The 22,864-nt window shown below is 51.4% G+C and overlaps 1 protein-coding gene across 9 annotated transcripts in view; it reads left to right on the top strand.

Annotated features, from left to right (window-relative positions):
• Positions 1–22,864, top strand: part of Gdpd5 (glycerophosphodiester phosphodiesterase domain containing 5) — a 79,311-nt gene that overhangs the window by 4,831 nt on the left and 51,616 nt on the right. For 2 of the 9 annotated variants that reach the window (XM_047519021.1, XM_047519020.1), the window contains exon 2: positions 14,147–14,243. The exons of 5 other annotated variants lie outside the window; for them this stretch is intronic. The gene's annotated coding sequence lies outside the window, so the exon portion shown is untranslated. Of the gene's footprint in view, positions 1–14,146; positions 14,292–15,269; positions 15,369–22,864 lie in introns of all 9 variants that reach the window. 2 more of the 9 variants (XM_047519018.1, XM_047519017.1) reach the window with 2 other exon arrangements.

Genomic DNA, 22,864 nt, shown 5'->3' with positions numbered 1-22,864 from the left:
CCTGTCTGCCCACACGTATAGTGAGCTGGCAGCGTCCAAGCGCCTTGCCTCTCCTGCATTCTGCAGTGTCCTCTGTGATCCTGGCAGAAGGAGGAGGAGACCACGGCAAAGGGCTAGAGGATGTGGTGTGACAAGCAGCTGTGATTTTTGGCCTGGCTGCTGTCTGGGCCAGAAGAAACTGTGGTCACCCGAAAGAGGGTGGTGGCCTGGGCTGCAGGCAGCACGGTCATTAGCTGTGATTGGGGGCCGACTGGGCCAGGCCAGGTTGGCAGTACTGGGGGCAGGCTGGCCTGGCCGCAGTGGGGTCATTGGCAGGACAACTGGCTTCTTCTCCCTTTGCTGCTTCCAGGGCAGTGGCTAGCACACACGGGGCACCAGAGCTTTGTGGGCCAGATCTGCCTTTTCTCCTGTTGTGGTGGCTGGGCAAGAGCAGCGAGATCCTCCAGGCCTGACGATGCCTCCTCCTAGAAGGCTCCAGGACTCCTCCCCAGAAGGTGGACCCACCCTGCTCTGCTGCCGATCTACACCCCACTGCTCAGTGCCTATGGTCTGCATGGGCTCGTGTAGTTCTGCCATCCTTGCCAACCACCTCTACCCCGAAGTGTACCTGGCCACCCCCAGGTCAGGGAGGCCATGTGAGCTGCTCTGGGACCAGTTGCTTAACTTTGCACCTGTTTTCTTACCTATAAAATAGAGTTGATAATAACAGTGTTGAGGGTTTAATGAGGTGAAGGGAGAGGGGTAAGCAGGCATTCCATCAGCGTCCCCCTGGCCCATCCTCTCAGTGACCTCGTGAACAAGTGACTCAGTGAGAAACTGACTAAAGAGTCCAGCGAATGAAGTCAGGAGGGAGGGTGTGGCAGGTGGCAGGGAGGACTTCCCTTAGAAGGGCTGCGGAGGGTCAGTTGGGACTTGCAAAGATGCGGTTCCCAGTGCCTTCCCAGTGAGCACTGTGGGAACAGGCAACTGTCAGCCTGGGAGGGACCCCAAGCCTGGTTCAGGGCAGGGAGAAAACAGGATGTCCAGTGACCTGGGTTTTCTTCTTAGGCCTTAGCAACAGAAATGACCCAGTTGGGAGGAGCAGTTGGGGATCCAGTCAGCTAGTGCTGAGCAGAGTGTGTCCTTTCTTATGGGGAGGCAGCATTCTTTTGGCCCTCGCCCTACACACACATCCAACCACAGTGTGACATGATTGGAGAGTCTTTAAATAGGCAAACACACAGATATAAAACTTCCAAATTGTGGAGACTGCTGAGCTCCTGAGGCAGGGGCCTGTCCCACTGGTAATATACTTGATGGTAAAGGGTAGGTAGGGCTCAAGTGACTTGGGCAAGTGATTGAACCTCTCTGGGCTTGTTACCACATCTGAAAAATGGGACTAATCACAGAACCTACTTCACAAGGTTGTTGTGAGGATTAAATGGACTGTGCATGTAAAGCTCAAAAAGAGCCCAGCACATAATAAATACTCAGTGCACGCTGGCCCTTATTATCTGTCCACAGCACCGAGCAAGGAACTGAGAGAACAGGTGCTCAGGAAGGCATTGGCATGAATCCCAGACCAAGGGCAGCCAATCTGTGGAATGAATGAATGAACAGCCTGGTAGGAAGGGAGGACAGAAGCAATGACAACACAGAATGTGACAAGGCAGGTCAAGATCTAGGTTGCCCAGAGTCGTGTGGGGAGGGAGCGAGGGTGGGCTTCCCGGAGGTGGTGCTCCCGTAGCTACTGAGCAGTCTCCAAGGGAACCAGTTCCTCTCCAAGGGCAGCTGGCAAGGAGAGGCTGGGGAAGACCTCAGGAAGCTGGGTTTCATGGACTCTCTCTCCCCACCACCCACACTGCCACCCTGCCCTTGACATTCAGCTCTGAGGGATGGGGAAGGCCAAAAGGCACCTGTGGAGGAAGCGTAGGCCGCTGGGAACCAAATCATCTACAGAAAAGAAGCAACAGGCCTGCTTTGAGTTCTTTTATCTTCTTGCTCCCAAGGCACACCAGCAAGCTGAGGGGTCTCCCAGCATTCATCCTGCAGCTGTTTAGCTTTGAACAGTGGACTCTTAAAAAACAACCCCAGGAAGAACTCATCTCACCCTCCCACCCAGGAAGCTCAAAGAGAAACTTCTGTCTCACTGACAAGGGAACCAGGATCCCCCAAGTATCTTAAAGGAGCTTACCCCAGAGGCCGACCCTGAGGTCACAGCACCCCTGTGCTGCCTTTGTTGTGGCTGGGTGTGGGGCCTTGAGGACACCCTGTATTTTGCCTAAATTCTGGCTCTCTGTAAAATGGGGTCAGGAAAATAAGTCCTTTCCGACCTGCTAAAGATGTAGTGGGGGGTTCTGAGGTGGGTGGGGCTGCAGGGGGCATCAAGACCCATGACTTTCAAACTTGGCTGCACACTTATATAATCTGGAAAGCTTTAAAAAGTCCTACTAGGGCCCCACCCCATCTCGGAGGCCAGACCAGGGTGTTGATTGTCACAGCTTCCCAGGTGATTTTGGTACAGCCAAGATTGGGAGCCACCAGGCTGCCCTCTGCAACACGCCTCCTGCAACATCCTGAGACGGTGCTTGCTCATCCCAGGATGAGAAGCTCTTCCCTCCCAGGCCATGCCCTCCCTAGGGATACTGCCTTCCCTGCCTGGAGAAACAAGGGGGCTGGGAAGTCTTTGCATTCTGATAAAACTGGGTTCCAGCCCTCCTTTGCTTCTGGGGGTCTTCTTCAAGCCTCAGTGTCCTCCTCTGAAAAATGGGACTAGCAATCATCTTTCTGAAATGAGGCCATGCACAGGAAGTGCAGTGCCTGACACGTCATGGGTGTGCAGTGAAAGACCACAGGAACAGTGGCAGAGCCAGGCTGGACTCAGACCCTGGGCTCCCCAACCCAGCTGCCTGAGCCGAGTTTCTGAGATTGGAGCTGGGTGGGGAAAGGGATCGATACCTTGCCTTGGTGACGTCCCACTGTCCCCCTTCTCTCTAAAGGCAGCAACATTTTGTTTTGCTTGGTTTTGTTTTAATGGCCAAAGTGTCAGATTCTGTAACAATGAGGCCTTGTATGAATCTGCTTGTTTTCCCAACCCGGATACCCAACTGCAGTGCCTGTTTCGGGCCCTGTTCCACCTGGGGGAACTGAAGAATGTCAGAGGGCTTTTTTGTTCCTCCTAGGGGAGGGCGTCTGGGGACACTGGAGGCCACTATGCAAGCCCTCCCAATGGTGGACCCCACTGAAGTCGGCCTCCTCTGTCCTGAGCCTCTTGCACACAGTAGCTTCAGTGTCATTCAATCTGGAGAGCTTCCGGGGCTGAAGAGCTTGCGTTTGAATCCTGGCTTTGTCACTTATGGGCAGGATGACCCTGGGCAAGTCATTTCTTCTCTTCTGTAAAGTTCTTAATTTACTCCTATAATCCGAGCCACTCAGGAGTCTGAGGCAGGACTGTGATTCTGAGAGCCACACACCTTCCTCCTCAGGCCTCTCTGAGGGCTAATACAATGCCCAGGAGCTGCGGGGGTGCCAGGAGCTTGCAGGTGCTGGCTGCAAAGGCTGGGTGTTTTAGGTCACCTGACTGGGCCCCATGGACACTATCCCACTGGGCCTCCAGGTGCTTTCCATGCAAAGTGCCCAACCACATCTCCTGTCCTGTCCCCTAACTGTGCCTCCTCTGAGTCCAGGCTCAGTCTTGCACCAGGATGCTGCCTGCTATCTGATTGGCAGGAACCCCTGTGAGCCCCATACCCGACAGCAGATTCCCCATTCCAAGGCCCCGCAGATGCCCAAGCCTGCCAGCCCCACACTGCATCTGCTGGCCTTCACAGGCTCCTAGGGTCCCTTGAGTTCAGGGTGGCATGACCCTGGCCAACACTGGCCCAGGGCTGGCTGCCAAGTTCTACCCAGGCTCCTGACTGGACCAGTTATAGAGGGGTCTATGCACCTGAGCACACCTGACGCTGGCCTATCATGTCCTTTGCCCACTCCAGAGATAAGACTGTCCCTGGTGGGGCCACTTGAGAAGCCACCTGCAGCCTGATTTGTGGGAGGAGGCCAAGAGATAGAGATGGGTACCCATCCAAACTCCTCTCCCTGAGAGGGCTGTGGCAGTCGGAATGCTGTGATTCTTCTTCGGGTGGGGACTGAGACCCTCCTTTGTCTTGAGGAAGTAGCATCTACAGGCTCCGTGGCTTTGCACTAACAGGGTGAGGAATGTCCACCACGCCTCTCCAGGCCTCGCTCCACCTTGCCTGACCTCAAGGAGCTGCTCTGGGCTCCGTGCTGCTGGCCTTGGGGAGGCTCAGCCCACAGGGAAGCAAGGGGACTGCAGTACTACAGTACCTGTATTGAATGAGACAGAAAAAGGAGCAGCAAGGTGTTGGTTTTCACCTGGGAGCTTAGGGTCCCAGCTGTCAATGGCTGCAGCATCCTGACCAGGGCAGGGTGTGTGTGGGTACAGCTAACTCTTCACTCTGTTCTTCCTGTCTTTACTTGACCCCACGCTCCTGAAAGAGTGGCTCTGGGGAAGTGGAGAGAACCTGGACTGGAGCTAGAAGGCTTGCATCCTGGTACCTTCTGCCTTGCTCTTCATCCTGAGGCTGATTAGCAACCTCTCTGGGCCACAGTGGGCAGAGGGGATGTCTATGCTCTGGGCTCCCCCTTTCCTACCTCTCCTTGGCTCAGACCCCAGCTACCTTGGGAAGACAGCAGATGAGGGTCCTGCTGGTGGCTGTTGGTAGAGGCTTCATCTACTTCTCCAACCTGGGGCTCCTGAGGGCTGGTCCCCAAGGGTAGGTCATGAGTTCACAGTTAGAGGGGGAATCCTGGTGGGGATAGCTCCTCCCTTCTCAGACCAGGCCTTTGGAGAGCCTGGTGTTCCTCTGCCTACCCACCTAGCTAACTTAGCCACTCAAGGTTAGGTTTGTTTGAGTCTCTTCTTGGAGTAGACCTGTCCTGTGTGTGATCTGCTTTAATCCTTTGTTTTGCAGGTGGGAAACCAGAGGCTCAGAGAGGAGAGATGACTGGCCTGCGTTCTCACAGCCATCAGTAGCGGGTGGTCAGGGACCCTAGAGACTTCCATGGCACCTGGGCCAGAAGGTGCCCTGCCCTGTTAGGTAGGGGTGAAGCACAGGAGAGACAGGCCTTCATGAGATGATGAGTGGTCTTCCGGTGCAGGAGGGGTCCGATGGGTCTTGGGAGAAGCCCTGCTCTGAGGGCTACATGGGGTCAGCTGAGGCCCCTGGGACTGCAGATCCCTTTTCCTGAGAGGCAGTTGGCCAAAGAATGCAGGAGGTTGAAGGATCAGGAACCTGGGAGTTCTGGGCTTGGCACATTCTAAGTGCCCTTCTGAACTTCAGTGTTTGATTTCATGGAGGAATCAAGACTTAGTTTTTGTTGCCTTTGGACACATACTAGTTTAACGTTACAAAGCACTTTGATATCTGTGATGTCACTGAATCCTCAGCAATCTGTGAGGAGGCAGCGTGGGATTTGTTTGGGAGGGCAGGAGAGGGGAACTCTGGAAGCAGACACACCCAGGTTACATTAGGACGCCCACCAACCCTTGGACCCCAGGAAAGTTAGAAACCAGCTGAGCCTCAGTTTGCTCATCTGTGAAAGGGACAATCTACCCCATCACAAACAGCAACCCCTGACTTGCTGGCTATAGAGTTAGGGTAAAGAACGTCTGCGACTTCTGGCCAGGTGGCTGGTGCTGTACTTTTTATCATTAGTCTCACTTTATAAATGGGAAGATGGAGCCCCAGAGAAGGAAGAACCCTTGCCTGAGGCAGTGATTTAGGTTGGTCCTCTAGAACTTCCTGTCTGTGGAAATTTTTCTGCATCTCCTCCCTCCCTCTCATCCTCAAGTGTCCAGATGCCTCATTTATCCAGAATCTTTCAAGCATGATGTTGTCTGCGGTGGCCTCATGTCCTCACTGCCTGACAGCCACTTGTCAGGCACATAGACAGCACTTTAGAGATATTTGTCCTGTGCATGAGTATGTTGAATGGCCTAAAATGTAGGAAGCAGTTTTCCAGGCAGCTAAGCTGGTGTCATGCCCTGGAGCTGTCCTCTGCTCCCTATACCATCTATACCATTAAAGTCATCTAATAGTTTTAAGTGGAAACCTGTTTTACAAAAAAAAAAAAAAAAATTAGTCACTTCCTTTCAGTTCCTCCCACCCTGTCCCTTCCTTCTGCTGCCCACAGACCTGACTCCAGCAGCCCAACACTTCTTTCTCCTCCCCTCCTCCTTGTGTGTCCTTCCTAATTTGTCACTTCTACCAGTTGGGAATTGAGAAATGAGACAGTCAACCTCAGAATCAGTTTGTTCATTCATTCATTCATTCATACCTGGCTACCAGCCATAGATGAGCCTTGCTGGGGATTCCATCATCCTGACAGAGGACCTCTGCAGTGGCTCGTGATTGATCAAGAAATGACCACCCCCTCCTGGCAGCACACACAGGGAAATAATGATGCACATAGCAAATGCTGACTAAGGACTTCACAGTTTGTAATCTGCCTCTGCTCACATTGCCACAGTGAAGCATCACAACCATAAGAAGAGCCTTATCCCCATTTTACAGACAATGGAAGCAAAACTCAGCAGGATGAAGTCCACTACCCAATGGCCAGCCATGAGCACAGTATTACAATCGGGGATCATTCATCCCCAGCCTGGCCTGTCACCTTCTCCCTTCTCTGTCCTCCATTTGCAAGCTGTACCATACCCCCTTCTTTTCTGTTTCTGTCACCTAGGATTATTGTTGGCTGAGATCAGACCTTCTACCTCCATAAAATGGTCAATGCAAAGCATGGCCTTGGTTGGCACAAGTCCCTTTCAGTGCACATACATTGTCCTGCTGTGGGCCTGGGTCAAGTCAAGTCCCCCCTCTAGTACACACTTCCCAAACCCTGCTCTGAGGAACTCTAGTTTCAGGGGACAGTAATAGGCTCTAGGATGCATGATGGCACACAGATTCAGAAACTGCCAGGTTACATAACTCAGAACGTGCCTTCTCAGGGCCCTGAACGTGTTGATTCGAGTGAGGGAACTGCCTCAGACAGCAGTATACAGCCAACCTCCCCATGCTTGTTGGAATGTGCACCTCCTTTGTCACAGAGCAGGGTTTGGGACTTGGGACAAACAGATGGACAAACCCTCACTTTCTGCTTTGCACAGGGAAGCCCCCAGCCAGAGTTAAGTTCTTGGCCAGGACCATTTGCATTTTGAGAGAACATCCGGGAGCACTGTTTAGCCCCAGAAGAGGATCTGTAATAATGGTGGGACTTGAGACAGAAGGGGCAAAAGGAAGGGGAGATATTTTTATTCTTCATCCAGCAAACATATCTCAGGCATCTACTGTGTGTCAGGCACAGAGCCAGCTCTGGGAAATGCCAAGACAAGTCTCAGAGTCTTCCACTTCATTTCACTGTACCCACTAAGGTTTTTAAAGAAAGACAATTAGAAGCCTTAAAAGGAAAAAGTGATTCTTTTCATTGTTCTGAGTTGTGGTGGTAGGTGGGTGGGTGACACATTGACTCAACTAAGTGGAGCAGTGCCGAGCCCCTACTTAGTGCCAGGTCTTCCCAGGGGCAGAGGGGTCACTGTGAGCAGAGTGCACAGATGTTGTAAGAGGTCAAGAGTGTGGGGAGGCCCAGAGGAGGGAGCGTGGGTGGGGTGAGGCAGGAGCTAGGGAATGAGGCCAGGAAAGAGGAGGTGGGTGGGACACAGGCTCTGGCCAGCTGGGAAGGGACAGCATTCTCAGTAGAGCAATAACTAGAGCGAAGGTGTAGAGGTAGTAATGCATGGGGACACCATAAGGAACCCTGGGTGACAGGGCAGAGGGAGGTAAAAGGGAACCATTGGAGATGGGGCTAGAGAAGTCACTGGGGCAGATGGCTAGGGTCTAAACACCAGCCGAGCTTGTGCCCACCTGACTGGGAGTGCCTTGAGGTCCGGACCATGTCACATTCATCCCAAGCATCTGGCTGGTGCCCAGTAGGTGTTTGGCCTGACGGAACTTGGACAATCCTTCCCTTCTCTGGGCCTTGGGCTCCTCTCACTTGTGGTCTGGCAAGGTCCCTGACACATCCCTTCCATCTCCAAATGGCTCTGGGGAATTCTGGGTGTGTGCAGAGGAGACCCGATCACTTCTCCCTTGGCTTTGAGGTCTTCTGGGCTGCCCCAGCTGGGCAGGGGTCAGGAGCCCCCTGGTGGGGGCAGTCTCTTGCTGCCAGTGGAATTCATCCCTGTGCTCTCTCCTTCAGCAGTTGGCATGCTGAGCCCAGATGGACCACCCTGTAGATTCACTAATGGCTCTTCTCAGGTCCCAGCCTCCGTGGGGGTGGAAGCAGGGTAGAAGGGGGTGAAGTGTTGAGCCAGGCTGGGATTGAGGGTGGTGTGCATACAGCAGCTTGGTATAGGGCAGGAAATTCTGCTGTATGAAAATAGACAAATTACTTAGCTCTGATCCTCAGTTTCTTCCTCTGTAAAATGGGAACAATAGTAACTCCCACACTGGGCATTTGTGACAATTCAGTGAGACAGTTTGTGAACATGTAGGGTGAACTGACATAAGCCATACACTTGTAAACAGTTCTTGTCATTCATAATATTTATTTTTCCACTTTCTACTAATCCCCCAGGTCTCTGGTCCACTCATTGCCTTTTCCAGAAGTGCTTCCTGGCAGTGGCTTGCCTTTCCCCACCCCGGCTTCTCCTGCTGGATAGGTTTTATCCAGGCCACAGCAATAGGAGCCTGTGAATTATGTACAAGTTACACACACAGGCCAGGACCACATGCCTTAGCCCAGCGTCTGTGGACCTTGAATAGGACGAGAAACGCTGTGGTCCCTCCCATCTCCTGGACCCTGGAACCAGTACTGCCCCTTCCCTAGCTGCAACCCAGAGTGCTGGGTCTCAGTCTCCTGGAAAGGGTGGGAAACACATGTCAGGAACTCCCCCAACTTGTCTCTTTTGCTCATAGATTGGGTCCTATAACCTACGCACCAGGGACTCTGTGACCCTGGGTAGCAGGTGGGAGGTGGACCACTGGGGCTGGTAGGCATAGGGCCTGAGGGACTGAACAAAACAATTACCCCTCTGTCTCTTCCACTTCCCTGTTAGCAGGACAGGAGGTGTCAATCAGAGCAACTTGGTCTCTGGTGTGGATGCTGCTTTATTTCAGCAGGGCCTGAGGCACCTACTCTGGGTGGCCTATAGTCTGTCTGAAAGAAAACTTGGTCAAAGCCACCCTGCTCAGGATGCAATGCAAGGGGAACAGGCTGAAGGAACCAGCCTCCCTTTCCCCAGAGTTCCTAGGGTCCCTCTCAATGCCCTTGTGCCTGAGCAGCTCCCAGATGGTGTTCTGGCCCCATCAGGGCAGGATAGAGGGCTGACAGCTGGTGAGATTGGCCCAGGGCGACACAGATGCTGCCTCCTCTTGGGTTGGCATGGGTGTATGTGTGTGTGTGTGTGTGTGTCACTGGCAGGCAGGGAGAAGGCTACAGTGGAATATCAGTATAAACTTAGGCAGGTTTCCAAAGACAGAGCCCTTCTCCAACTCTGCCCTGTCTTTTTTTTTTTTTTTTTTTTTTTCTTCTTCTTCTTTTTCTCCCCCCAGAACTGGGCCTCAAACCCAGGGCCTCTTGCATGCCAGACAAGAGCTCTACCATTGAGCTGCACCCCTGGCCCACCACTCATCTCTTAAAGAGTCCAAGCAGGAACACACTGGGTTCCTCCCCAGTTTTAATCCTGTACCTGTGCAACCTTGACTTTGTGACTTGACCTTTCTGAGACTCAGCTGGCCCCATCTGTAAGGTGCTGATGATGAGGCTCCTCACCAGATGTGTGGTGGGCCACCAATCTGTGGGGGAGATTCAACTCTAGGTCAGAACAAAGAAACTGGATGTTTTTAGGTACTTGATCTGTGTCCCCCTAAGCAAGAGGGAGGGCATTTCTGCTTAGCTCCTGGAAATGGTCAGCACAGCTTAGAGGCACTCTCACACCTGTCACAGCCAAGGAGCTCCAAGTCACCCTGGAGTCCTTACCTTCCCTCAGGCACTAGGAAAGACCACTATGCTAGGCATCCCTGAGTGTGAGTCCTCACTCTGCCATGCTAACCAGGTGACTTGGGTGAGTTCATAGTTCCCTTGTCTCCATAAAATGGAAGGAACACGTACAAACTCAGGGTTGTTGTGAGGTTCAGATGAGAAATAAACTATAAAACCCTATTGGGAAAAAAGCAGCAACTGATAGGTAGTCGGTGCATGGGGTGGGGTGGGGTCCTGGGGCAGATGCCCAGGGTGCTGGCCACAGGCTCAGGCAGCTGAGACTGGGTTTCTAGTCCTGGTGACTGCCAGGGTCTATGAGGACCAGCAGAGTGGAGCCTCATTTGCTCTCCTTAATGGGACAGATGATTAATTGGCCTCTGACAAGCATTCCCATGAGTGTTCCTTGTATTTGTCAGCATCAGTCCTTGTCAGGCTGTGTGTGTGCTTAGCTAGTCAGCTTTGGGCATGAGGTTGTGACCCATTGTCCCATTCTCTAATTCTTAGCTTGCCCCTTAGATGACCTCGAGGAGCAGTTGCTAGGTGGGGACTGAGGGAGCAGGAGAAGCCCTGCCCTAGGAGCCCCAGTTCTGGGCAGATGGAAAGGAAGAATCCAGAGAAAGACCTATGGTGGGGACTCAGCTCAAGGATGAGGGCAATCAGGGTCCCCCAACCTGGGCACAATTCTGCTCTGCTCTGCCACCGATTCCCTATGTGTCTTTGAACACCTGACCTTCCTCTCTCTGGTCCTGTTTTTCCATGTAAAAGAATTCCCAGGACCAATTCTGCAGCCAGAAGTGAAGCAGCATGAGGGGAGGAGTGGGTTATGAAGCAGCAGCCTGAGGTTTTCACCCAGCTCCTTGGATCTTTTGTCCATGACCTTGAATGGGTCACATAGCCACCCAGAGCTTGACAGACAGGGGTGTGCTGGCCCTGCTGGCATGGAGGAGACCCTGAATATGGAAGCCTTCCCTGGCAGTGCCTGGGGTAGTGGGCTGCAGGAAGACTTTGGCCTGCCCCTCTTCTCTCCCTGTTTATCCTGAAGTACCCAGAAGCTCCCCAGCAGACTGCGGGTTATGTGGAAAAAAGGGAGCTTTGCTGACCTTAGTACTGAGTCCACTGGACTGCTCCCCTGCCTAGTGACCCCAGGGTTGGGAAGAGTTGGCTATCTTCTACCTCTTACGGGCAGGCTGGGGAAGTAAGGGGAGGGCTGGGGTGAGGTGCACCCACTAGAGCCCAGCATCTCGGAACCTTGGTCCTTTGGAACCATGGACTCTTTCTATTCCCAAATTGTGGAAGTAATAGATCATTGGACCTTCGAATCTTGCCTCATTGAAATGAAGAGTTGGAAGTGACCTTGGGGTTCATTTGACTCGAATCTCTGTCCAACCCAGGCAGCCTCTCTCCTGACCCCCTGAATATCATGGAGACCCTCCCATGGGTCACAAGGTTCTCCCTGCTCCTGACTAAACCCAGGCCTCACCACTATAAATGACTTCCTGGGCTGGTTAGTGTGGCTGGGCAGCTGGGAGGAAACTAGGCCCCTGCTCAGCTAAGAATAGAAGGCTTTGTGTGATTTAAGTAGCAGCCCCATCACATCGGCCTCCTGCTGGGCCCCTGGGAGCTTATTAAGTGGGATCGGGGCCACCCTGGGTCCTCCTGGGTGGAAGGGTGGACGCCAGGCTTCCTGGGGATTTCACGTCTGGTCCCAGGGGATAATGATTTTCCCTTTTTCCATCAAGTATGGCTCACCCTCCTCCTCCTCCCTGGGGCGGACTGGGGAGTGACTCCCATTGTCCTGGGGGAGAATCTCTTCTGGGACAAATTCAAACAAACAAACCTGCCTTTGAGCAGAACAAACAGATCGGTGAAAATGGTTTTGTGTGAAAGGAGAGAAATGATGATGGTGAGGACCATTATTGAGTGCCTACTGTGTGCCAGACCCTAGGCTCAGGGCCTCATTTAATCCTCCCTAAAGATTGCAGGGAGGGGTCCTTGTCCCTGTGGTGCAGAAGAGGATATGGGCCCAGATACTACTTGGCAGAGCTGGGTTTAGAACCAAGAACTTTCCCATTCCATTCCATCTGGGGGAGAAATGGGATTCGTGAGAGTCAGGGGGAGGGGCGAGAGTCAGAATTCTTGGAGAGAGCCCTGAGCATGGAGGGTTTTGTCTCTGTGACGGCAGTCAATCATGTTTTTACCTTATGTTAGAATCTTTTTCACTTTTGGCAGCATGGAGAAATAGCACTGGGTGGGGACAGGAATTGTGGCCCTGTCACAAACACAGCAGGTATGCCCATGTTTCTTGAGTTTGAATTAAACTAAACCCTTCTGGGTCTCAGAGTTCCCTTCTGTGAAGTGGGCAGAGGCTGCTTGGGGCAGATCACAAGGCCAAAGCCCCAGATTCCTGATTTTCTGACCAGGGAGTGTCCTGGTCCCTCCTGTCTGCACTCCCACCTCCCCTACCCTCAGAGGTTATTGCCAGTGTGAGAACTGAAGGGACACTAGGAATCCTAGGTCACCCTCTGGCTGTACACATGGGAAGACTGAGTCCCCAGAAAGACAGAGTGATCCAAGGTCATGCAATAAATGGGCCTGTGAGCATGTGTCAGTATTGAAGAAATTCCTCCTTCTTCTGAGCCAGTGCCTACTCCCTTTAGGAGCACTGCTTTTGAGTAGATCTGGAGGGCTTAGGAGGGCAGGAGTCAGCTGATCCTGGCAGGGAGGCAGGGGCCAGAGACACAGGCCTCTGCCTATAGCACCCCAGGCCCATCTGTACTCACTCAGATCCTGCCCAACTCCACTGCTCCTTCTGCCCAAAGCTTCCCAAACCCTCCTCCCTAGTCCCCTTCTTAGGCTCCCCATTTATCCCAAGGGTGGGAGTATTTTAAAATTTTTATTTAATGTTAAAAACACATTACATAAAATTTACCATCTTAATCATTTTAAAGCGTACAGCTTGGTAGTGTTAACTATACTCACATTGTTGTACAGTGGATCTCTAGGGCTTTTATTTATTTATTTATTTTTTCTTTGCGATTTAGACCTCACACATGCTAGACAAGGGCTCTGCCACTGAGCTACTCCCCAGCCCTGATCTCCAGAGCTTTTTCATCATGCAAAACTGAAACTCTCCCTCCCCCATCCCCTATTAGCCAACATTCCACTTTCTGTTTCTATGTGACCACTTTAGACACCTACAGTGTTTTGTCTCTTCACAAATGGCTCATTTCACTTAGCTTAATGCCCTCTGGGTTCATCCATGTTACAAGTACCAGGTTTTCCTTCCCCTTTAAAGCAGAGTAGCACTCCCCTGTGTGGCTATACCACATTTTGTCTATCCATTCACCTGTTTATGGACACTTAGGTTATTTCCCTTTGGGCTATTGTGGCAAGAGTGGGAGTTTTGAGGTGGATGGGATTGGGTTGAACCCCATATCCAGCATTACCTTTGCTGTTACTCTGAGTCTCTCCTCACTGGCTACCTACTTTGTGGGGTGGCTGTAAGGAACAGCATTTGTGCCTGAAGAAAGACCTGGCATACAGCAAGCTCACAGTGACAGGATTCATTCCCATTACCTGCTTTCCTTCTAGGGATGAACCCCCTTTTGTCTGGCATTGCCCACATCTCACCTATACCCCTATCAGTGATTCCAGTGTTAATGCCTTGGGAGTCTTAGTATATTGACGCTGGAGAACACTTGGGCCCAGAAAGGGGTAGGGTCTTGTCCAAGTTCATGCAGCTAGTCATTGGCCATGCCAGAATTAAACCCAGGTCTCCAGCCTGCCCCTACTCCCCAGGGTCCACAGACCTTGTCCTTAGGAGGGATTGGCTTCCTTGGGTCTGTGTATAATCCTACAAGTATCAGGGCTCGGGGAGGCAGAGACAGGGCGATGAGCATCTCGGGAGAATCCCTATGGGGAGCAGAGGCCTGTGACACCAGCCGGCCTCTGCTGATCTCTGACATCCCCCAGGGCTGTGGACAGTGCTCACATGCATGGTGCAGGCTTGTCCAGGGTGCTGGCCTTGCACCTGGGTGCTTCCTCTGCTTTTACGCATTCCTTCAGTCATTCATTTACTTATTCCTTCCTGTGGTCATTTCTTCAGCAACCACACCCTGAGGCCTGCTGTGGACCCAGAAAATCAGCCAGACCTTGGAGACAGTGTGGCATAGCAGGGAAGAGTGGCTTCTGGGACTGTACTGGTAGGGTTCGCATCCTGGCTCTGCCAGTTTCTACTTCTTTGACCTTAGGTAATGGTTTAACCTTTCTGTGCCTCACATTCTTCTTTAAAGTAGAGAGAGTGATGTTATTATCATCACATAACAAATCACCCTAAAACTTAGTAACTTTATATAAGAATAAACATCTCATTATCTCAGTTTCTGTGGGTTAAAGATTTAAGACAGGCTCAGCAGTGGCTCTGGCTTGGGGTCTCATAGTTGGTATGAGCAGCGAGGACCTGGGCAGCTGGGATTGGTGGCCTGTCTTGCTTTCCCTGCAGTCTCAGGGCTACCTTTTCCCCCGAATGTGGTTGGGTTGGCTCCCGTGGCATGGTGGCCTCTGAGCAGTGCCCACATGGTGGCTGGGGTCTCCAGCAGAAACATCCCAGTGAAAGAGGAGTCGCATCACTTTTGGTGACCTGGTCTCAGAAGTCTTATAGTGCCACTTCAGCCACTATTCTCAAACCCTCTTAGATTCGGGTGGTGGTAGGTAGACCCCACCTCTTTTGGGAAGGTGTCAGAGTTAGACTATAAGAAGGACATGGGGGATGGGAGTTGCTGCTGCAGATCTCTTTGGAAATATAATCTGCCACAGTCCTGAGAGCTATGTGAGTCAAAACAGGAAATGCCTAGAACAATGCCTAGGCATTGCATATAAGTGTTAGCTATATATAGCCAAGGGTGAATTCGACCATATGCAATTTGCTTATGGTACTGATTTTAAGATCTGAATGCCACTACCAAAGCCAATCTATAGAACAGCAGCATTTTCCATTTGGGTACTAAGGAATCTATAGGAGTTTACCAAGCAGAGGAAAGTGGGAGGTCTTCTCTGCAGAAGGAATTTGTTGTACAAAGGTGTGGAACTGGAGTGGAGTCCCTGGAGCAAGATAGAACTCCAAGTGGTGGGGTTCTCCTGAGGGGCAGGGGGAGACTGGAAAGGTGAGGAGGGAGCTGAGGCCAGGTGGGGAAAAGCTTTGCACATGGGGTTTGTACTTGATCCTGTAGGTTCCAGGGAGTTCTCGACTATTTCTTAGATGGAGGTATGAAGGAACGGGTGCGCCATCATGGGGAAGCCGCTTCTGATGTGGACTCAGCAGGACTTGGGTGGGTATGGACTTGGGAGTGGTAAGGAAAGGGCAGGCCCGATGGGGCTTACACTGGGAGTTTACCCCTGGTTTTTTGCCTCAGTTCTGAGTGTGATGTGCACACCCATCCCTGTCCAAAAGACTGAACACTGTGATTTTTCTCTGCTCAGATTGTCTTTGTTGTAGGAGAGGGTAATTGCCTAGGCAGGGGCCCTGGGGCCCCAGGACACCCATGGCCTCCCCTTCTGCTCCCAGCCCTTTCACCCCTCATCCTCTCCCTCTTGTAGTCCTCTCCACTCTGGCTACACCAGAGGTCCACCCAGGGCTGTTGTTCCTCTCCTGGGCCCAGTTCTGCATCCAGGAGAGCCAGCCCTGAGCCCCAGACCTACCAGCCTGCATTCCTGGAGCTGCCAATTCCAAATAAGTCGGTGGCCCAAGTTCATGTTTCCAGGATGCTCAAGTCCCTTTTGGCCTGTCTCTGCACATCTGCAGGTACCTCTGTGAGCCTATGTGCTTGTGCCGCCTGTGTCTGTGACTGTGCTCTGTATGTTTTTATCTGTGTGTGGGGGGGGCAGGGGGTTCTTTGGCTCTCTCTGGGCCCCATGTGATAGCTCCTTATAAATGGCAAACTGGTTAGGAGCTTCTAAAAGCGGTTAAGCACACCAGCCCCAGGAGGATCAGTGCAAGGACACAGTGCTGGCCCTGGGAGGCCAGAGGCTAGGGGAAGATCCAGACCTCACCAATGGGGCAAATCCAGAAGAAATACAAGTTCCCAGATTTGAGAGCTGTCGCCTGGGGCTGAGCTTGAGATGGATGCTGAGGACCCAGATCAGAATAAACAGCTGCCCCTGCTTTCCAGAACCAGGCTGGGCATCAGATTTGCCACTGAAGGAATTCAGTAGGAGGAATGTGGACCTGGGGGCTCTGTAGTGCACAGGAAGACAACTGAAGTCACCCTGACTCTGTGGGAATCAGGGAAAACGTCATACAGGAGGAGCCTGAGCCCAGACTCCAGGGACATTTGAGGAGAGACAGGGGAGAGAGGTGGGGAACAGGAGAAGGGCCTGGTGTCCCATGGAATTTGGGGGTTTGAGGAAGAGAGAGGTGGAGGGAGGTATCCTTCCAGGTTGGAGGACAGGGATGATGGAGACAGGGGACAGACTTAAGGGAAGGGAATGAGGTCCCACTTGGCCACTATAGGTGTGAGGTCCTGTGGGACATTCAGGGGGAGAGGTGGCTAAACCCATGGGAGTTGTTGATATGGCCCAAGGAGAGCATAGAGCAGGAGGAGGAAGCGGGGCACAGTGGCATGGTGTGGCAGCAGCGTTCAGCCTGGGCACAAAGGAGCTGGCAGGGGCTGGGGAGGCCGGGGGAGCAGGGAGAAAACCAGGCAACTGGTGTCAGGAAGCCAGGGAAGGAGAATGTTTCCAGAAGGAGGGCCAGGTCCAGTGTCAGCTGAGGACTGAAAAGTATCTGGCAGATTTTCCCACGTGCATGTTGCTGGTGACCTTGGTGGAAACAGAGTGGTGGGTTTAGCTCTCTGGGAAGGAGGAAGTGGAGAAAATGCTCTCATAAGTTCAGGAGGAAAGCAGTTTGACTGGAAAGGAGTGGAGGGAGATGGACCAGGCGGGACTCCGGCCTGTTTATTGCTGACTGGGAGGTGGCCTGTGGAGAGCAGAGGAACTGCAGGAGGGACGGAGGGAGAGGCATCCATAAACACTGGCCATGGCCCTCTGCAACAGGGTCTGCCATGCCGGGGGTGCACTCTCCCAGGAGTAGTTGTGAGGGGGAGGAGGTGCCTGTGGTGGCAGCCTTCATCCTGCTCTGAGTGCTGCACTGCCAGGCTCCAAGACCCCTGTCCATCTTCAGGTCCACAAAGTGGCAGTCACCACACTGGAGCATGGGGACGATCCTAGGAGCCCTGCAGACTCAGTGCATCCTCATAAACCCATTCAGGTCAGGAGTCAGCCTCCAGCTGGGTGGCCCAGTAGGTTGCTGCATGGACACTTCAAAGGAGAAAAGCCTGGGAAGTCAGAACAGTGATTCCTAAGAGGCCACGCCCAACCCCACCCCTGGGCCCAGCTCCCAATTACAGGGAAGTTCTTCCTTCAGGTCTGGCCTCGGTCTTTCCTGCTGTGTGTTCCTCCTGGCGAGCTTGTTCAGCCCTATGCTGTAGAGCCAAGCCTATCAACCGGCCACTTGGAGCAGCAGCTCGTGTTTTTACAACTTGTTTTCATGAAGTTGGTTTCTAGTCTCCCTGCATTCCCAGAACGTCAGACCCGCCCCGATTCACAAGGACTGACCAAAACAGGGTCTGAGCCAGCGAGAGGAATCTGAAGTCTTAGTCATCCTCCTTGGATCTTCCACAGATTCTCCTCCTTTCCTTCTAGTTTAAAAAAAAAAATTTTTTTTAAAAGAAGATAAATGACCAGGAGGAGACAGCCGTCGGGTAGAGGCTCAGATGATGCAGGTGTTGGACCAAGGGGATGGGCTAGTGAGGAGAGGAGCTATCTAGTAGACTTCAAGTTCATGTTCTGTTGCCTGCCGGATGAGGGATCTTTAAGTCTCCATGTCTCAGTTTTCTCATCTTCACAATGGAAGAATGAATGGGTCCACTTCCAGGTGTCTGAGGTTGGTCTGTTCAGCAGATCCTGAAGCAGGAGCTGTGTGAGTGATTTATTAGGTTTTCCAGGAAAGACACTAAAGGAATAAGGGGATAGGAAAAGAAGAAAGCAGAAAAAGGAGGATTTCATGCTAACCCCACACAAGGAACTTCTGCTTAGCCTGGCAAAGGAGCTCTAGGGACAGTGTCAGCCACACCCCAGGGTTGGCCCTTCAGTGGCAAGGATGCTGGGGCACTTATACCCCACCTAGTCAGTTACTGGTGAAGGGCCACCTTGGGGGCTGGCCATGACCTTGGTAAAGGGATTCAGCAGTCCAAGGGCAGCTGGACCCCACCACAGCCGGGTGCTGGTTGTTGGAAGGGACCGCACAATCCCATGTGCCCTGCCCCATGGTAAAAGGGTCTCAAGAGATATGGGTGGAGCACACAGAGCTTCAGGGGATTAGTGTTGGATTATGTGAGATAAAGCTCGTAGGGTGCTGACTGCCCAGAACCTGGCACCAGTAAGTGGCAGCTCTTAGGAAGGGATGTGCCAGTGGGGGTGCCCAGGATTGTGAGGGCAGCAAAGACCAGCACCTCCCGAGAGCTGTGAATGCTCCTGCTGCTCCCCAGCCCCAGGTCTCCTCTTGCTCACCATCCAGAGGCAGAATCCTAGAGCTTTCCACGAGGTGGGAGAGGGGACAGACAAGCTTACAGGCAGAGGTAGTCAGGGCCATGGGGATTCTGAACCAGGAGGAAATGGAGGGCCTTTAACCTCCTGAATCAAATTAGGCTGTTATTGCCAGCCCACCCCACTGTGTCTTTTCTGGACTTTTTCCCTAGAAGGTGCTCTGGGTCGCTTGGGGGAACTCATGTTCGTCAGCATGTCCCAGGAAAGAACAAACATGAGTTGTCCTTCCAGGCTGTTCTGACTAAATCCCAGGATCTGACGATGTGATTTTAACTGCTGATATTAGCCTGCCTGGGTTGATCTGGATGGTGTCCTCCCTACCTCTTCCTCTCTTTTTTTAGGGGGGCGGGTACTAGGGATTGAACCCAAGGGCGTCAACCACTGAGCCACATCCCCAGCCCTAGTTTGTATTTTATTTAGAGACAGGGTCTCACTGAGTTGCTTAGCACCTTGCATTGCTGAGGCTGGCTTTGATCTCAAGGTCCTCCTGTCTCAGCCTCCTGATCCACTGGGATTATAGGCATGTGCCACCATGCCTGGCTCTCTTCCTGTCTCTTGTGACAGATATCACAAGAGATGTCACCCATGACCTGGTCTCCCCACTCAGGCCCCTGAGGGTCTAACCCTGTAGACCAGGAGAGATGTGGATTCTAGTCTAGATTCTATCAACTGCTAGGTGATCTGGGTTAAGTCATCTCCCTTCTCTGAGCCTCAGTGCCCTATGTTCCTAAGCAGAGTTGTAAAGTGCTCAACTAAAATCATGCAGTTTCATGATGCTGGTCCCTGTGGGACAAAGCTGATGTCCAGAGAAGTCAGGTGATTTGCCTGTGACCACGCAGCAAGCAAGGTAGAAGCGAGAGGGCGAGGACCTGCTCCCAGCCCAGTGGTTATTTAAATGAGCACCATGACCTTTCTCAGCTCTGCTCTGGCCCCCAGCCCTGGCCCCTCTTTGCTTGGGTTAATTAAATCCCCCTACCACATCCCCAACCCTTTTTAAAAATATTTTATTTAGAGATAGGTCTCACTAAGTTGCTGGGGGCCTCACTGAGTTGCTGAGGCTGGCCTTGAACTCACTATCCTCCTGCCTCAGCCTCCCAAGTGGCCGAAAATGACAAAGTATCAAGGATGTCTGAACTTAATTATTGCCCATCACTGCTTCGTTTGTTGATGGACTGGTGATGTTTAGATAGATAGTAATACTTTTAATTCATTTATTATTATCTTCATTTTAGCAAAATCATTAATTGTAAAGGTCAAGATTTTCATATTATTTGTGCTCTATTGATGGCAGTGACCTAAAGAACTAAATAAAAATAAAATGCAATTGTATTTAAAAGTATATAAAATTTGAGGGCCAAAAGTGGAGCTTAGCAGCAGAACACTTGCCTAATACACACAAAGCCCTGGGGTCCATCCCCAGCACCAAAAAAAAAAAAAAGTGTGGAATTGAAAATACGTCCAGTCAAACATAAACACAGGAACATTTATTTTAATTTAAAAATTGTTCTTATTTTATGATATCTATTAAAATTAAAACACTATACATCAATTGACATCAGATTTTAAATAAAACTTAATGGAGATGAAGTACTAATTCAGAAATTTTCAAGATTTTATAAAAATGAGACTATTCATAGTTGTAATGTTCAATGTTGATCTCATTGCCAATTTAGAGAATTAGTATCACATTTTATGTTATGCTGGAGTAATAGGAATTGTTAAATATTGTAAGAGATTCCTCAGTCACCACGTGCATTTTTGTGAATACCACACTAATTCATGAGTACTTTCAGAACCACAAAATGGAACAGGAAGGAATGCCAAAAAAAAAAAAAAAAGGATGCTCAGCATTACTGGAAAACTGATACTTGGTTATGCAAGAAGCTACTTCTTGTTGCTGTCAGAGAGAAAGGAGTTGACAAGTTAATTTGTCTTCCCTCTGAATCATTTTGCCCCTCCGTGCCCCTGCCTCCACCTTCCCTCACCTCTGAGGCAGCATCCACCCCATCAGCAAATGACCTTCCTGGCATCTGGACAGAATCACCTTTTGTTCTTCAGGTTCAAGAAATGGAGAAGAGTTTGGCCGGGCCTGAGTGGTATCAGTCAGGGAAGCTAATGTTTAGGATTACAGGTCACGTGGATGTGGCGTGACAGGGACCTCCTCTATGTGTTCTTTAGATTGTGTGTTTGTGACCTGTGGGGCTCAGGGTGGTGGCTCCTTTCCCCATGTAAGGGTGGTCCCAGGGCTGGGTCTTCTTGCCAATGAGGAACTCTCTATCATACAACTAACAACAGATAAAGGACAGAGCTGTGCTGCAGCTGGAGTAGAGGTGTCTTTGTTCAGATGTGCGTTTGTTCATTCCTGTGAAAAGCCTATGTCCACTTGCACCAATGTTCATCTCTTTGTAGAATGCAGGGCCACAGTAGGCTTCTAATGCAGCCCATGATCCTACAGAGGTTCAGAGGAGGGCACTCATGCACCTGAGATCACACTACCAGGCCACAGCAGGAAAGCCCCCAGGACGAGCGTCACAAAGCAGAGGGTGCATGCCAAGTTTGAGTTTCTGGTAAAATCTGAACAGGTATTGCTATGTCCCATCAGCTTCCCTTCCTTCTTCAACTTCTACTTCCTGTCCCAGGGTCCTAGGGCCATCCTGTGGGGGTGTTTCAGCTTAAAGGGCCACTTCCTGTTTGGGGCCAAGCACTTCCTTCAAGTGACTCACAGGCTCCCATTGGCCCTGTGCTCGGGAGTCAAGGCCCAGCATGTCACCCTGTGACTGGACCCCAGCTAGGGGACCCTGAGACTAAACCCTGACCCCGGCTAGATGTAGAAGATGGAAAATGGAAGAGAGCTGTTGGACTGTTCTGTGTCACCAGCCTGTGGGCAGGGGCTTTCACAGGTGGGACTGATAGCAGAGCTGGGACCCCTCAGGGAGACTCTGTGGCACTACCTCTTCCTTACAGAACAGTGAGGTGTGGCGGAAAGAGCACTGGACCTGGAGTCGTCAACTTGGTTCTGACACCAACCCTGCTCTTCTCTGGATTTCAATGTCCATGTCTGTCTAATGAGTGTAGGGCTTGCTGGCTGTGACATTTCGTGCAGCTTGATGTGGTAGGGTTCACATTAAGACGTTTGGGTTTGAGCCAGGCCTGGTGGCACACAGCTAGAATCCCAGCTATTCAGGAGGCTGAGGCATGAGGAGCCCAAGTTCAAGAACAGCTCTGGAAATGTAGGAAGACACTGTCTTAACTTAAGAAATCAAAAGGGCTGGGGAGGTAACTCAGCAGAACATCCCTGGGTTCAATCTCTAGTACAAAAGCAGAAAGAGAGAAAGAGAGAGAGAGAGAGAGAGAGAGAGAGAGAGAGAGAGAGAGAGAGAGAGAGATATTTGGGTTTGAATTCTAACTCTACCACCTTGTGAGGTCTGCCCACCTCTAAGAACCCCTGCCTTAAAATTTAAGTAATAATAATCACTTTAAGTGTTTCACATGTTAACTAATTTAATCCCCACATCAGCCTCATGGAGTACATTTATTATTACTGTTTTGTACATAAGGAGATTGATGCATGGAGAGGTTAAGTAACTTGCTCAAGGTCACACCATAAAAGCCAAGATTCTAACTTGGGTCATGTGACCCCAGAATCATGCTCTTAATAATGTCCTTGCTTCTCAAATTGTGGTCTTACGGACCTGCAGAATTCGCATCACCTGGGAGCATGGCAGAAATGGAGAATCTCAGGTCCCAGCCTGGAACTACTGAGTCAGACTGCAGCTTCCCAAGATCCCCAGGGTGATTTGTGTGCACACTGAAGTTTGAGAAGCCCTAGTCGATTTATATTCGCCTGTCACTTAGGCCTTAGGATCATTGTGGGAAATAAAGGAAACAAGTGTGTTTTGTAAATGAAGTGCTGGGATTCCAGGCATGGTGAGAAACCTGGGCACTGGAGGTGCAGAGGTGGGGCCGGGGTGCTTGGGGTCTGTCTAAGCTGCTTCTGAGCCCAACTTTGTGTGCCTGGTGTGAAGCTAAGTCTGCTATGTACGTCTTGCTTCCAGGGTCTAAATGGGTTGGGGAGAGTTCTCATGTTGACACAAGCCCTGGGCTGGACACTAGGCCTGAGACACCACAGCCCTGGGTCCCAGCCTTAGCTCTGCTTCTGCTTCTCTGGGTGACATAGGCAGACCTTGGGCCTGCCAGTTTCAGTGTCCCCAAATAGGCAAAG

This window comes from Sciurus carolinensis, chromosome 11, assembly GCF_902686445.1.
Source record: "Sciurus carolinensis chromosome 11, mSciCar1.2, whole genome shotgun sequence".
NCBI lineage: Eukaryota > Metazoa > Chordata > Mammalia > Rodentia > Sciuridae > Sciurus > Sciurus carolinensis.
The sequence above is the reverse complement of the archived record's forward strand: the minus strand, read 5'-3'. Positions and strand labels throughout refer to the sequence as shown.